Source organism: Calonectris borealis, chromosome 14 (genome assembly GCF_964195595.1).
Source record: "Calonectris borealis chromosome 14, bCalBor7.hap1.2, whole genome shotgun sequence".
NCBI classification, from domain to species: domain Eukaryota; kingdom Metazoa; phylum Chordata; class Aves; order Procellariiformes; family Procellariidae; genus Calonectris; species Calonectris borealis.
Genome location: NC_134325.1, coordinates 8,731,731 through 8,746,413, shown reverse-complemented (window position 1 = coordinate 8,746,413; position 14,683 = coordinate 8,731,731).

The following is a 14,683-nucleotide window of genomic DNA, read 5'->3' as shown; positions in this document are numbered from 1 at the left end:
TGTTTGTTTGATGTGCTGGAGAAGCAGCCAGAATAGACTGCTTCCTGCTTGATTGGAAGTTGAGCATCTTTCTTTGAGCATCATTCTTTGTTATCATTGATCTCCTGGAGAGGCAGATGGCTTTGCTATCTTGCTGCACTTGTGAAATATACTTGAAAAGGCCCTCCTATGGCATTTTTGTAACGGGGAAAGAAAATTGTATTCATCTTATATTCCTGCCAGGTACTTGTAGCAGTAGCTTGTTGTTCAGGAGGTAAATTATTCCTTGTGTGTTGAAATTTAAACTCCCACCATTTTTTGATGTTTGGTGACACAGTACTCCTTTTGCAGCTGAGTAAATACATCTGTCCCAGGAAGGCTGACAGCTGAAACAGCTTTTGCTTTGAAACACACGTTCACATCAGAATCCAGATGGGAGTTACCCTTACTTCCTGTGCATTCACTCTTTTGAAATATAATGGGGGTTTGTGAAATGCTGGACATTTACACCAGATCTCCTTGTTGTGTGGGATGACCGATCAGAATATCTCAAGGCAATATATCTTATTTTGTTGATGAGGTGGAGAAAGCCAAGAATAGTTTATCCTGCGTACTCTGCTCTGGTTTCAGAGAAGTATCCTGTGTAGTAAAGCTCATAAGCATTCGCCTAACGCTGAGCGCCATTTCGGTTCCATTTCTGTCAATGGAAAGAAAGTAAGCATATGCTTAAAGTTGAAGAAATGTGCAATGCTGGAATTCATATTTCCAGTTCCAGAATACACGTGTTGCTCCTCTCTTTATTTTTCTTCTGTTCCTATTATCATTTGGTTAATATATTGTGAAGTGACTTGTTTTATAAATGCTTACATAATACTTCAAGATTTAGGTGCAGTCTTTGTATTTTGCGATACTCGTGGGTCTGCTAACAGCTAGCATCCTGCCTCTTTTGTATGGTTTTTATATCAAACGTCTCGTGCGGGTTTCTCATCCGTTAAATGGGCAGAAGTACGGACCGGCGTGCAGGGAGCTGGCCCGCACGATGCTGTTTGTGGCCTGCGTGGAGTATGCGTGTTTCATCGCTTGTGCCACGCAGAGACCTTCTTCACCCTCTGGTATGCGCGGTGCCCTGCGTCCTGGCGTGCGGAGGGACGCCGGCTGGGGCGTGCCCGCGGGTGGGGCCCCTGGGGCTCCGCTCCCCGGGAGCAGGGCATGAATGGCCAGTAGCCGGTCTGAGTAGGCTGCATTTGAACCGAGGTACCTGGAATGAAGTTCAGAGGCTTGCCGCTGCCTCCCTCTCCCCCTCCTTTCTCCACAGGTACTGTTACTCCGAAGCGACCCCGAGGAGCTTGGAAAACGCGGGCGAGCGCCGCAAGCGCCCCGCGTCCCGCCGCCCCGGGGGCTCGCCCATCCCCGGCGCCCTGATTGAAACCATCTGCTCGGCGCCCGAGCGCAGGAAGCGCGCCGCTCGCTCTCCTCCTTCCTTCCTTTCTTCCCCGCAAGCGGCTCCGCGCGGAGAGGAGCCCAGCACTCGTAGTTTTTTAAATAAAAAATAAGCGGTATCGCTCCTCCGGGGAAGAGGGAGGAAAGTGGTGGTCAGACGGGGGGCTCGGTTCTCCCCTCCTCCTCCTCTGCCCATTGCATCTCCCCGTGGACCGGCCGGTCCTGCCCGGCCCCGGCGGGCTGCTCCCCTCCCGCCCGCCTGGCCAGGACCCGGCTTTGGGGCCGTGGGGGGGGGGGGCGGCGCCCACCCCTCCGCGGGGCCGGGGCCGAGCGCTGCCGGCGGGAGCGGTGGCTCGGCCGCCCGGGGCTGCCCGGCCGCGGCGGGGCTGCAGCCCGGGCCGGACTGCGCTGGGGGAGCAGGTTTCTTTGTTGGCTGCCGGGTGACTGGTTCCCATTAATCTCCCGCACTGGCCGTGGCCGTCTCCACTTCCTGCCTTTGCATACTTCTCTCTCCCTCGATCTCAGTCCCTTCCCTCCCCCTTCCCTCCCCCCTTTCTTTCTCTCCCTCTTCCCAGCTTCTCCAAAAAAGCTACAACCGCCCGGGCTGCGGGACGGGGGCTGCAGGCGTCCGACGGAGGGAGCGCACCCCTGCGCGCCTCGGTAAGGGCCGGGGAGCCGCGCTGCCGGGTCGGTGGTCCCTCCTGGGGACCCGGGCAGGGGAGCGGGGCTGGGGGGAGAAACGATTGATCGTGCTCGGGCTCGCCGTCCCTGCGCCCTGAGAGCCGCCCGCCTCCCGGGAGCGGGGCGGGCCGGGGATGCGCGGTGGCGGGGGCTCCCCGGGCCCTGCGGCTCCCCGGACCGCGGAGCCCCCGCAGCGACAGAGCCACCGGCGGCCGGGCTGGTGCCGGCTGGCCCCCCAACCCCGGCGGGGGTCCCTGTCCTGCTCGGGGGAGCGCAGACGGGCGCTGGGTCCTTGCGCACAGGCGAAGCGGGAGCTCGGTGATCCCGCGCTGGTGCGTCCTGTGCCACCGCCGCGCCTCGCGGGACGTTTCTTCTCTCGTGGGTGGCGAGGGCAGAGGCGCCCCGGAGGGACAGAGCCCAGGAGACCACCTCGGCGGGACCGGGTTAACTATAACCGGGCTGGGGAGCCAGCCTGCCGAACGCGGGGCTCTGATCTGGAGAGAGACGGGGAGCTGTGGCACTTCTTTTCCCTTCCAGTGCCCACTCACATCGTCTATCCAGCTGGCTGTAGTGTTTGCATGCGTTTGAAAAGAGTAGAGAAGCCACCTGGATTCCAGCGGAAGGCTTTAGGATCCCAAGACAGATTTAGCTGAAGAGCTAAGGGAGCTGCTTCAGCAGTTCACTTGGTGGGAAAATCAGATGTACTGCTCTTGGCTTGGTACCAAGCGCTTGCTTTACTAAGGAGCAGCGGGTCACCGCAATCAAAGAGTAGCGGCTACATATCAGAGAGCCTTCTTGTGTTTACTTCAGTTTTATCACTTAAATGTATTTTGAATTTTAGTAGTCAAGCTAGATGAAGCCGGATGCATAGTATTATTACATGGAGTATGTCAATAGTAGTGTTTTCTACACCCTTGTTTTACTGTTGCACTGACTTTGGGGAATAGGTTTTCTTTCATTTTTATTCTGAGTAGTCAGTCTTTAACTTCAGCCAGATATTGAATAATCCAGTAAAAAACACCTAGAGTGATCAAAACTTGTGGAAGATAAAGGATGAAACTGTTAGTTGTAGTCTGATTTCTGATGATGCAGAATAGGATGAACTGAAGTGAGGTTGATTTGCCTTTGAGACTTGATAATGTTTTGATTATTCATGATTGATATATAGTCAGTAGAGGAAAATATTCCATATAGTGGAAGGGTAAGTTAACAGAGTAAAAGTAGAAGTATTTTATGTTTAAGGTGAGATTTGAGAAAATCATGTATGTTTAGGAATGTCAAAATTTAACTTTCATTTTGATGATCAGGTTATGCAGGTGGCATAGTGGAAATCCATTACCAGGTGAGAGTAAGATTTATGGCTTTGACCATTCATTTCTCTCTTGCTTTAAGATTAGTTATTTAAAGGAAAACTGCAACACATTTGAGCAATTATGATTACTTTATATGATTACTTTATCAAGTTACCTAAGAATATAGTCGAGCACCTTTTAAAGCTAGCTACAGTCTATACTCTGTTAAGAGTGACGAGACTGGCAGGAAACTGCTATCTTGCTTCTGGGGTGGAACCAGTTGCCTCTGAGAGTATGGAGGAGTGGGGAACAGGGCTCCTTGGGAAGGAGTGATAGGGTGAGTGGTGCTGGGCCTCACTGGAGCATGGAGACTGTCCTGCTCCTAAAAGTACATAGCATGTGCTCTCCTCTCGTATGCAGAAATGAGGGAGTCCTGGCCTTCTTCTGCTCCCTGCTAAACTCCCCCAGCCAGCTTGCTCAGTGTAGTCACTGCTGTTCCTGGCGCTGGGGAGGAGAGGCGCCTTCTGTCCTCTCCTACCCTTACAGCACGTTTGTGCTGTGGCTGCCAGAATTTGCTCCAAGGAGCTCAGGACCAAGCATTGCCATTTCCCTTTAAGCAAGTGACTTTTAACATATACTGTAGCTCTTTAAGGAGCCTGTGACCCCTTATTATTGGTGACCCTGTAAACCATTGTGTAATCTGTTGACTGTAACGTACCATGCCAATTTATTCTTGGTTGGGAAGTCTTGCCAAGGACTTGATGGAATAGCATGATTTTATCCACTTTATTGTTTTCATTGTATTTCATAAACATCTAAGACCCTCTGGGAAGAATCACTGGGGCGGCTGGGCCTCCTTTTTTTAATTGCTGGTTAAATAAATGTTGCCAGTTTAAAAAAAATAAAGTGGTATGCAGGATCTCAGAATGCCTGGAACTGCTAAGCACTCATGTTTAGGAAGCAGGACTATTTTTAGTGTACGGGCATTTAAAGAAATTATACTAGCCCCTTGTGAAGAGGTCACTGTGAAGTGCGCTGAAGAGCCTGCTTTTAACTGGAGAGCAAAACCAAGTTTCCCACAGTTAAGTAAAGCTAAAGAACCAGATTTGTACTTTTCCCACTTAACTGAAGAGGGAGAGGATGGACTTTTTGTTAGTTTACAGTAGTAGGAGTGAGGAGGTCCAAATTCTTATTGTGCAAAAAAAAAAAAAAAAAACCAGAACAAACTGGTCTTGGTGAGACGCTTAGCTTTCTGATTCCTTCCAGTGAGTGTCTGCAATGGAGATGTAGGACTGAAAGGCATTTAACACTTCCTGAGAAGGGCTGGGAACTGGCAGCTGAAAATACGGTGTATCCCACAGGATCTGTGTTTGTGGGAGGTCACAACTCTCTTGAACAGATTCCTGGCTGCCATCCTTATCTATAGGTAAAAGAACTGGAGTAAAACTTGGAAAAAAAAAAAAAGTGCAGATGTTGAGAACTTAAGGCGATTTGGGATCCTAAATCAATTCTGAATACAGGACTGAGGTTGTTAAATAAATTACTTTGGATCCAGAGAAGACTTTCCTCAACTCATCTGAGAAAGATGGGGACAGACTTTTTAGTAGGGCCAGTAGTGATAAGACAAGGAGTAATGGTTTTAAACTGAAAAAGGATAGATTCAGACTAGATATAAGGAAGAAATGTTTCACGATGAGGGTGGTGAAACACTGGACCAGGTTGCCCAGAGAGGTGGTAGATCCTCCATCCCTGGAAACATTCAAGGTCAGGTTGGACGGGGCTCTGAGCAACCTGATCTAGTTGAAGATGTACCTGCCCATGGCAGGGGGGTTGGACTAGATGACCTTTAAAGGTCCCTTCCAACCCAAACTCTTCTATGATTCTATGATCTGCTTGGAAAATAGAAGTTCTTGCTTTTGATGGCTTAAGAGAATGTGGTTTAGGTCAAAGTTACCACTATGTCTAGACCTATCATGGCATCTATGGGGTCTTGAGTAATCTAGATATGGTTAATGTCACCCAGTCTCATGCAGGGCAGAGGACCAAAATCTGGACTGATCAGACTTTCAAAATGTACCAAATGATAGCTGAGTCAAGTCGAGTTTCGGTCCAAACTTCATTGGTGTCTTGTTTAACATAAGCTCAGTTTAGATTACAAATTACTACTTCTCCCCCTGCCCCAGTGCTGAATGCTATGTGTGTTAGTTTTGTCTCCATGCTGTAAAGTGTGTGCAACTGTTGCTTTTCAGATTTTTTGGTCTGCAGTTGGGATTTAGTTGGCGGTGCAGATAGAGGCAAGTTTGGGGAACTGAATGCAAATATTTACATTCTCAATTTGGCCTAGTCCTTGTGCTTGTAAACACTCATAGTCTTATTGAACTTTGGTGAGGTTATAAGTGGCTTTGCCAAGCCTTGGAGAGTCACACCCTACAGACTGAAGACCTGAAATTCCCCCTTTTGGGAGGAGTTTTGGATATGTTTTTCTGGTGTACGTACATCAGCTGAGGGTTACTACTTGTCACTCTTACCCCTAATCTGACTGCAAAATCTTTTCCTGTATCTTGCTTCTTTTTCATGTAGAAATGCCTTATGCTAGTGAGATGTGTCAAGTTAAATGTCACGGAAGAGAAGTCCTGCCCACCTACAAGGTGCCATGCAGGCTCTGAAAATCCTGGTCTCTTGTGCTGCTCTAGAGCTCTGCCCTGGTAGAGAGGGGCCATGGTGAAGATCCTCCTCCCTCTGTAGCTACCATTTTCCTGGTCCTTGCTGTTTGGGTGTGCAGAAATAAAGTTTGAGGACTGATTTGAACAATGGGGATGTTTGCTCATGGAGAATTAGATTTAAGTCCTCTTTTCATTCATATAGGATTTGAACAGCTGTCTGATTTTGTTAGAAACTTTTTAATCACTAGGGACTGAGCCTGAAAGTTTTTTTTCTGCATTAGCAATTGAACTTTCTGAAGTCCACCTTACCACAAACTGTAGAGATAGGGATCAGCTGGTACATTAACACCTTATGGCCAAACCACCACATAGAAAGGTATGCCTTTCTGTTTGGGTCTGTTGCTGTTAACCAGAGTTTGAAATTAGATATGACAGTTTAGTTGCAGAGAGCTTGAGACTATAGATAGAGGTGATTGAGTTGCAATGAGTTACAGTAAGAGTTCCTACTCATCAGTTGAGATCTGTAACTTTGTATTCTTAACCATCCTAGTTCGGAAGAAGACTGCATTAGCTTAACCGACAGTGAACATGTTTAGAGTAACCTAACTTTGTTCTCTATCTGGAGCGTATACCCAGATAGTTAGAACTGTTCGGGTAAATGAATGCTGTAATTCATATAGCCAGTGCTTTTGATATGTTCTGCTGTAAGCTTTTGACCTTGGAGATGTGTTTGTTAGGTTGAGGAACACAGGAAAAGAGTAGGCATTCATTTTTAATGCCACCTTTCACCATTCTTTGAAGATCTGTTTGTTTGAGCTGTATCTGTCTGCTGAAAACCTGTCAGCCGCTGCAGCGTAGCTGAGACTTCAGTGGATTTGTGCAAATGGAGAAGTCCTTAAGGAGACACTGAAGGCACAGTGAGTTTTTGTTGGAAATGCACCCTGTGTGTGTTCGAGCACACAGGAACGGGATGTTATTTCAGTTTAAGTATATCTGTCTCCTAATTTCTCTTTAAAATGAAGATGTAAAAATGCTTGATGTATGAACATTTAGTGTTAGCACTGCTGCCAACACAGGAAACCAGGTCTTTGAGTTGAAACATTTAGCATTATTCCCTAACTCCCACATTACTAAAAACACTCATTGTGTAAAGTTTTAATACTATTATTCATTTCATCTTTTTGATGGGGTCGTCACACTGAATTAATGGTTTGCATTTTTTCCCCTTAAGAAAAAGATTAGTTGTTTTCATGGGACATCCAGTCACAATCACAGGGGACAGATGCTAACCAGCTAGCATTGTGCAAAGCGCCCTGCTTAGCCTGCTATTCCAAGTATTAGGGCAGAGACCAAAGTACTTTAGGAGAGCTGCTTTGGAAGATCTCGCAACCCTTCTTCAGCAAGGAGCAGATGTTCCAGACGCGAACTCTGTTCATTGTTCTGAGAAGTCCTTCAAGTCAGGAGATGGATCTGTCTCTTGACATTTCTGCTTTTAACATTGTTACTTCTTTGAGGGAGTGCAAATAGTTTTTGCAAGACAGGGTGGAATGAATGAGGAGCTCTAATGATTTCGATCCTTTGTCCTGGTGGAAACTCTTATCACTCGAGGTCACTGGAAAGGGAAGTATATTTGGCCTGAAGTCATGTTTCTTTCTGTGTGGGCACAGGGTGCTGAAGAAAAATGGGGCATATTGACTTGCTGTGTGTGAAAGTGCTTCTCATTTGTGCTACAAGATTGTAATGATTGGAGTTTCCAGTTTGCCTCGTCTCTTAATCCTGGCTCTAGGCTCACAAGATCCTGTTAGTCAGTGTTGTTCAAATGAGCTTCATTAACCAGGAATATTGTTTTGAAGATATGGCAGATCAGCAAGTGCAAAAGCTTACCAAATCTCCTGCGTGATGGCAGGGTCTGATTATTTCCACTGTTAAGTTGCAAATCAGGCAGCAGTTCCACACCACAGCTTGCGTTTTACTGCCTGCTATATTGTTAACTTTAGTCTTTGAGCAGAATATCCCCCATGCCACTGAAACTGTGTAAGAAATGGCTGACTTGAAAGAGAGGCAAGATCAGAGTAGGAAAGGACAGAAAGGGATCAAAAAGAAGAGGCCTAAAATAATCAGAACCTCCCTATAGGCCTTTTGTAAATATTACTTAACAATCTCCAAAATTGTTAAAACAGCATTCAGTACTCATCAATACAATTCATGCACCTTTAGGTTTGTATTCATATTTCTCTGTTAGTGTTTTATGGATGCATCCATCACCATTTCTCCTGTGGAAATGAGTAAATATCCTAAACTATTTAATTGTAATGTTTAAAAAAAATATTCCATGTAAGGAAAGCCAAGGACAAGCACTAGGAGCTCATGCTGTCTCCTACTCAGCACCGGTCTTGTCTGAAAGCCAATGTGACACTCATGGGTACTCCTGAGCTTTAATGGCACAACCTCGATTGTCTGTTTTTGGTATTAACAGACCTCAGGATACCTTCTAAACCTCCCTCCCCGCTTTCACAGGTGTTGTGCTTAAGCTCTGCCGTCCCCAGTGCCAGGGATTGGTGCTGAGGGGTTTCCTGCTGATTGGCTCAGTGCTTTGTTACCCTCTGAACCAGCACCTTGAGCCGGACCCTCTGAGGCTTTTGCTGCCATAGTTGCAGAGCAGCCAGCAGAGGAACTGGTCTTTCTCTCCAGAGATGTCCTCAGGGCTGGCTGAGTTGAGGATAATCTTCATTGGCCTGCCCTGCTTTTCCTGTGGCTACATAACTTGGACAATGCAGGTAACTCCCGAGAAAAAATAAATTCAAGAGAGGCAAGGGCTCTCAGACTCCTGCCATTTTACATGTAAGTAAAGCTTCATCTAAACCCCTGTGCTTTGGGAAGACTTGCCTGTTGGCTCCATTTGTTAATCTTTTCTCTTTGGCTTTTCTTAGCGTGTTTCTTTTTTTATTTCTCCTTTTAGCCCTTGAGCCTCCCTCTCAAAGCACTCCAAACCCAGCAGCTGGGCTTTAACGAACTGTGTGTGTCATACCCTCTAGTTGTGCTGCCGCTGTGTCATGGCTGTATATGGATAGGAGATCTAGATTTTGCGGGTACCACTTTTAACTGTGGCTTGGGGTTCGTTAGGCCCTACAAGGGGGGGAAATGGTGACGGAGAGATTCTCCATTTCCTTATGAGCATCGGGGCTTCTTGTCTGTCATAGACATTCCCTGATAGCAGTTATTTGAGCTGCAGGAAGTCAGCTAGTGACATATTCCTCTGCTTGGCCATTTTTTCTGATGTTCAGATTAGTATTTAGTGAAACACCAAGAGAGATGTCAGATTGTGCTTTGCACCCTAAAACCAGTATCGCATAAGATTTGATTGAGATTTGGCTTTAATTCTGGCTTTGTTTGCCATTGAGTTCTCTCCCTGCAAGGCAGTTATCTCTGAGTTGGAGAAACTACCAGAGAAGTTGATGAACGTGCAGCTAAGATGATGTCTCCCAAATGAAACAGTAAGAGAGCCATGAGGTTTTCAGTGGCAAGCATGTGCTTCAGAGAGAGAATAACAGTGGAGGGTAAAAAGTTATGAGAAAAATACATTGTTTATCCATCCGCCTCCATGAGATTGCGCCTGGCAGAGGGACACTCCAGGTTATATGGCTGAAGGGAAATGATTGTCTTATCTTTTCAGTTGGGTAGATCGTTGTATATTGTGATATTTCTGGCAACAGAAAAACTGAAGAGCTTAATACCTAGCATAAAAGCACAGCCTACACGAAAGATGAGAGAATTTACTTTCTGCCCTGGGTGAAACCAACTTCTCTTTTGGAGATTAATGGTTCAATCCATTATCATTATTTTTAGTGAGAGCATAATTATGCATGGAGAGTATGAGATGAACCAGACTGTAGTTTTTGGCATACTAGTGTTGACCCAGAACTACTGTGGATAGACTGATGCGATAGAGGAAAAAATCTGGCCTATTCTTAAGTTTGGAGAGATAGTAGAGCTTTTTGCCCTGTAGAAGTGTATCTGAGCTACTGGGCTGGAGGTATGCTCTTGAAGCAGAATAATTAAGTTTAGTGGCATATTCATGTGAGAAATTAAAATATGTAATGAATTTTGAGGGACATACATATTCACGAGCCCATGGATAATGGATAAAACAGCAGGAATCCAGCCCTGGATAACTTAGTGCTTTGCCTTGGACCAAAACTTCCTTTTCCCTTTCCCATATGCTTTGTAGCAGAGCAGGCTGGCAACCACATCTGCTTGTCCAGCCCAGACAAACATGTAGTCAGAAGGTTAGCTAGGGTGGAGACCACACAAAGCAGTGTGATTTGGACCAGGTGAATTATCCCAGCATATAGGCAGTGTCTACTCAACTCTTCCTCACCTGGCACTTTATTTCTGGCTGTGACTTTTCAAATTGTTTCTGAATCCAGCTTTCCCCCCCCACCCCCCTCCTAGTTAGGCAAAGAGTAAAATGCAAGTACATATCAACTGTTTTGAAAGAAAGTTTTTTGTGGAGGCTTAGCATGACCCTAAATGCTGGATAGTCAGTGAGAGACTTTTTGATCCAAGACTCATTGACATAAATGGATTGATTTTTTTTTTTTCCCCCCCAGTACGCAACGAAGGGACTCCATAACTTCTAAAAACTGGATGCAGGAATCCTACACCTGGGGGTAATGGAGATATGTTATTTTCATTTCTAGGCTTTATCATGGGCATTTAAAAAATTTGAATGATTAGGGCTTCTGAAGCAAATTAGGATTAGTGGTTTCTGGAGTAGGGCAAATAACAATAAAAAACAGGAACTGAATTCAGATAATGGCAGAAAGATGATGAGATATTGCAGCAGTGTAGCATCTTTCATTTGTAAATCTAAAAGCACTTAACAAAATGTGAATGAATGAAAGCCTGCACATAACTTTGGTAGATGAGGGAACCATCAATACAGGTGAGAAGGTTCGGGAAGTTAATCCTGGGAACAGATAAAACCTTTTCTCTCCATTTATAGTTTAAGTCTTAGGAAAATCAGAAATATATTGTGAGGCAAAATATTTTCTTTCATCTTGAACTGTAAATAAATACCCAGAGTAGTGGTTTTGAGACGACAATACTGCTGCTGCCCTTCAGTGCTTCAAAAGGTTTTTTTTTAAAGTAGAAGGTGGTTTCAAGTGAGGTTACTTAATTTCAAAATTTGTATGATGAGGTGGTGAGACTAGCAGGATAGTTTAGACTTTTAATACCATGTTTCTTAACTACTTAATCTCAAATATTTATTAATGGACTAATGTAGATAAAGAGATATGATGTTAATCCTTTTTTTTTTTTCTTGAAAAGCATGACTTCTTCTGTATCTACTTATGTTTGATTTTTTTATTTTTGAGACTTAGTCATAACCATTATTTCAGGTTACAAGGTGGCAGTTATTTTGTATCTACTGTCTCCCCCCCCCATTATAAATCTATGCCAAAAGGCAAAGATACACTCTCATACATCAATGTGCAGCCCAGCTTTACATCTTATGTAGAGTATATTTATCGTAACTATTCAAAAGATAGTAATTTATCCATGTCATTTCACAAATATTCCAAGCAGCATTTTCTGTATGCTGATTAAATTAGCTGTAAAACCCTTTTTATTGATGTAAACAGAGGTTACCTTTGATACACAAATTAGCACAGCAGATGTTTCATTTTGACCAAGAGAGTGGAGGAGACAAAGACCCTTTCTGCCTTCACAATTTCCTATCTTTATTTATGGGTTCTCAGCTCTCTACAAAGCCTTAACCAGGCTAGATTCGAATAGAATAAAAAATGCTCTGGCTTTTTGTACAACCCTGCTGAGATTTTCTAAGTCACTTATGAGAGTTAGATGCTCATTTTCCATTAAAGTCAGTTTGAACCAGATACAAAAATCCTCAGTGTGGCTTTGGCCTAATTGTTTAACAATAAAACATCCACATGCTCTTCTTAGAGGGAACTCAGGATCTTAACATTAGGAATGTGATTTAGTATTGCAAGCAAAAGTCAGCAACTTACTGTTTCAATGTTTTCCTTGTATTAAAGATATTTATACATGTCTATATATATCTCTACTGAAACAGAAAAGTACCTCTTTCTTAAAACAATTTTACCCCAAAATATCTGCTTTACTTTTGTTCTCAAACTCAGAAGAAAACAGCTTTGCTCTGTAACATCAGTGTTTTTGTACTCTTATCTCTTTGACTTTTATCCACTCTGGGAATAATCGCCCATAAAGAAGAGCATGTTCATCTTTCTCCAAAAGAGAATAATTTATTTTTCGGAAGCAACTGCTATTAAGTACAATGTCTATAGAAAGATGTAAATCCACGTAAAGAGATACGAGCTTGCAAATCTCTTGTTCTGTTCCCTGCTTTGTTGTTCACTCACTCAGAGATCCTCTAAGTCATTCCATTACCTGCAACCTCAGTTTCTCTGTGCATCTGTAAAGGGATAACTGATATCTCTCCACGTATTCTTGAGATCTGCACATTAAAGAAGTAAAAGTTACTAGGTGTTTGTATTAAGCTACTTGTTATGACATGTACCTTTGCAGTTTGTTGCATTTCTTTCCTAACCTGGAAAAGATATGATGGGCTGAAATTGCACTCTGAAGGCTGATGGCAGTTTTACTGTAAAGTTTCAGTGGCAGAAGATAGAGCTTGAAAAGTGCATGCGACTCGGGGAGCTCTGAACTTAGGAAGGCAGTACCTCGTGTTTGTTCTGCACTGACACCTCTAGCCAAGCAAAGAAAAGGTGTTGACATTGGAAGGAGCTGCAGCTATGCTTCTTCGCCAAATATGAGGTGAAGCCCTGAAGGGAAGGAATAGCAATGATGTATGACCCAGCAAAGCGCATTCAAGACTGCTCCCTCGAAGTAGCTGGACCCTCCGAGGCACCTGAAAATTCACCAACTGCCAGCTGGGCACTCTTGTTAGAGGCTCAAAGCATATAGGTTTTATAGGCCTATTAAAGCAGGACTGTGCAAGGGCACTGTTACGTTATTTTTTTTGTGATGCAGCAGAAGTTCTGACTTTCCTTTTTCTCATCACATTTCCCATTGTCCAATAATTGTAGCATCCATCAGGTTACACTTTCATTTAAACAAAATAGTACAAATATGTTTACAGTTAAACATGCTACACAAATATCTTATTTTATTGCTTTATTAAATGTGTAACAAATCTGTTTGGCAGCCACCTAATAGGAAATGGTGTATAGGTCTCTCTTGCACATTTACTGGGCTCTAAAGTTTTCAGGTTCAGGTTAAATTGGGTTTTAGATAACACTTATCTGAAAAACCTTTCAAATAATCTTTCTTTCTCAGTCCCTTGGATTCTGTAGGAACTCTGTTAGTTTTTTATGTATGCCACCTGCTTGAATTGCTGGAGTGACTTCCGCCCCCTGAAGCAAACCTTGCTGCAACTTTTCCAAAATACATTTTTGTACAGTGTAAATGGATTGCACTTGGGTCAATTTTTTTTTTTTTTTTGAGCTATGTGAATAAGATACAGAAGGAGGAGAATATGCAGGTAACAGGAGCCTTATTTACATCCTCAACTGTGCTTTGGTTTCTGCAGTGTCTTTTTACTCATGCTTGGTACCACAGCTGTAAGTTTTTCTCCTGTCCCCTCAGTTGTGGAAAAGATGAAGCCTGGTTAAGTGAGCTGCTCTCTTTTCCTCCCCCAGTAATTTTTCTGGTCCTTTTCTACATTCACATAGACATTTCCACAGAGCTTGGATCATGAGCTGCGTTTGCTGATCTTTCATGACAGCATTTTACTGTATTTACCAAAAGTTTATTTCAGTACCATACTAGATTTGTTGCTACTCTGGAAGCTCTCTCCTTTCCATGTAAGCTGATGGTGGGAGATGGTTTAAACAAGAGGCCAGGCAGGGTGGCAATTTCTGACTTAGGTGGGGAAAGAAGGAACACTAAAGGGACAGAAAGTGGTTTCAACTCGTGAGACCGAATGGAGGTGATTTTAGTATACTTGCCGCTTGTTTTTCTCAGAGCTGTTCTCTGGCCTGAGGGAATCACTTCTGCAAAGTCTCCTTGGTTTAGGCAGTTTGTGACCTGCCCCCTGGCCCCACAGCTGCTCCATCCTCAGGCGGTTTGGGCATGTCTTTACACCGGGCCAAATGCCAACTGCATATTTGGAACTGAAACCCCATCTGTTTTTTTTTTGAGCCAGAAGAAAAATCCTGAAAATGTGTCTGTCTTTTATATTTTGTAAAGGATGTTGTTCAAAGTAGGGGAAATAGAAGTTTAAACCTTGAACTATACAAATACTTGAGTTATCTCTAGTGCAAGTGCATTGAAGTGCATGCAAACAGCATGATACTGTCTTTCTTAGAAGAGGATAGTGAAGTAATGGAAAAAAACCTCCCAACAAGGTGAAAATTAAGTTAGATATTCCCAGTGGTTTTGTTTCCCCTTTGGAAACCTGATCCATTGATTGTTTTCTGTACTATGCTTAGTAGCAACAAGTGAATTGAAAAGCAGGGACAACGTATGTTTTTCCATGGCTGATACTTAACAAGATCAGGGTTATGTATCCTTCTCTAAGGCTAAGTAATGCCCAGTTGTTGTCCACCTAGGAGCGCAGTTGTA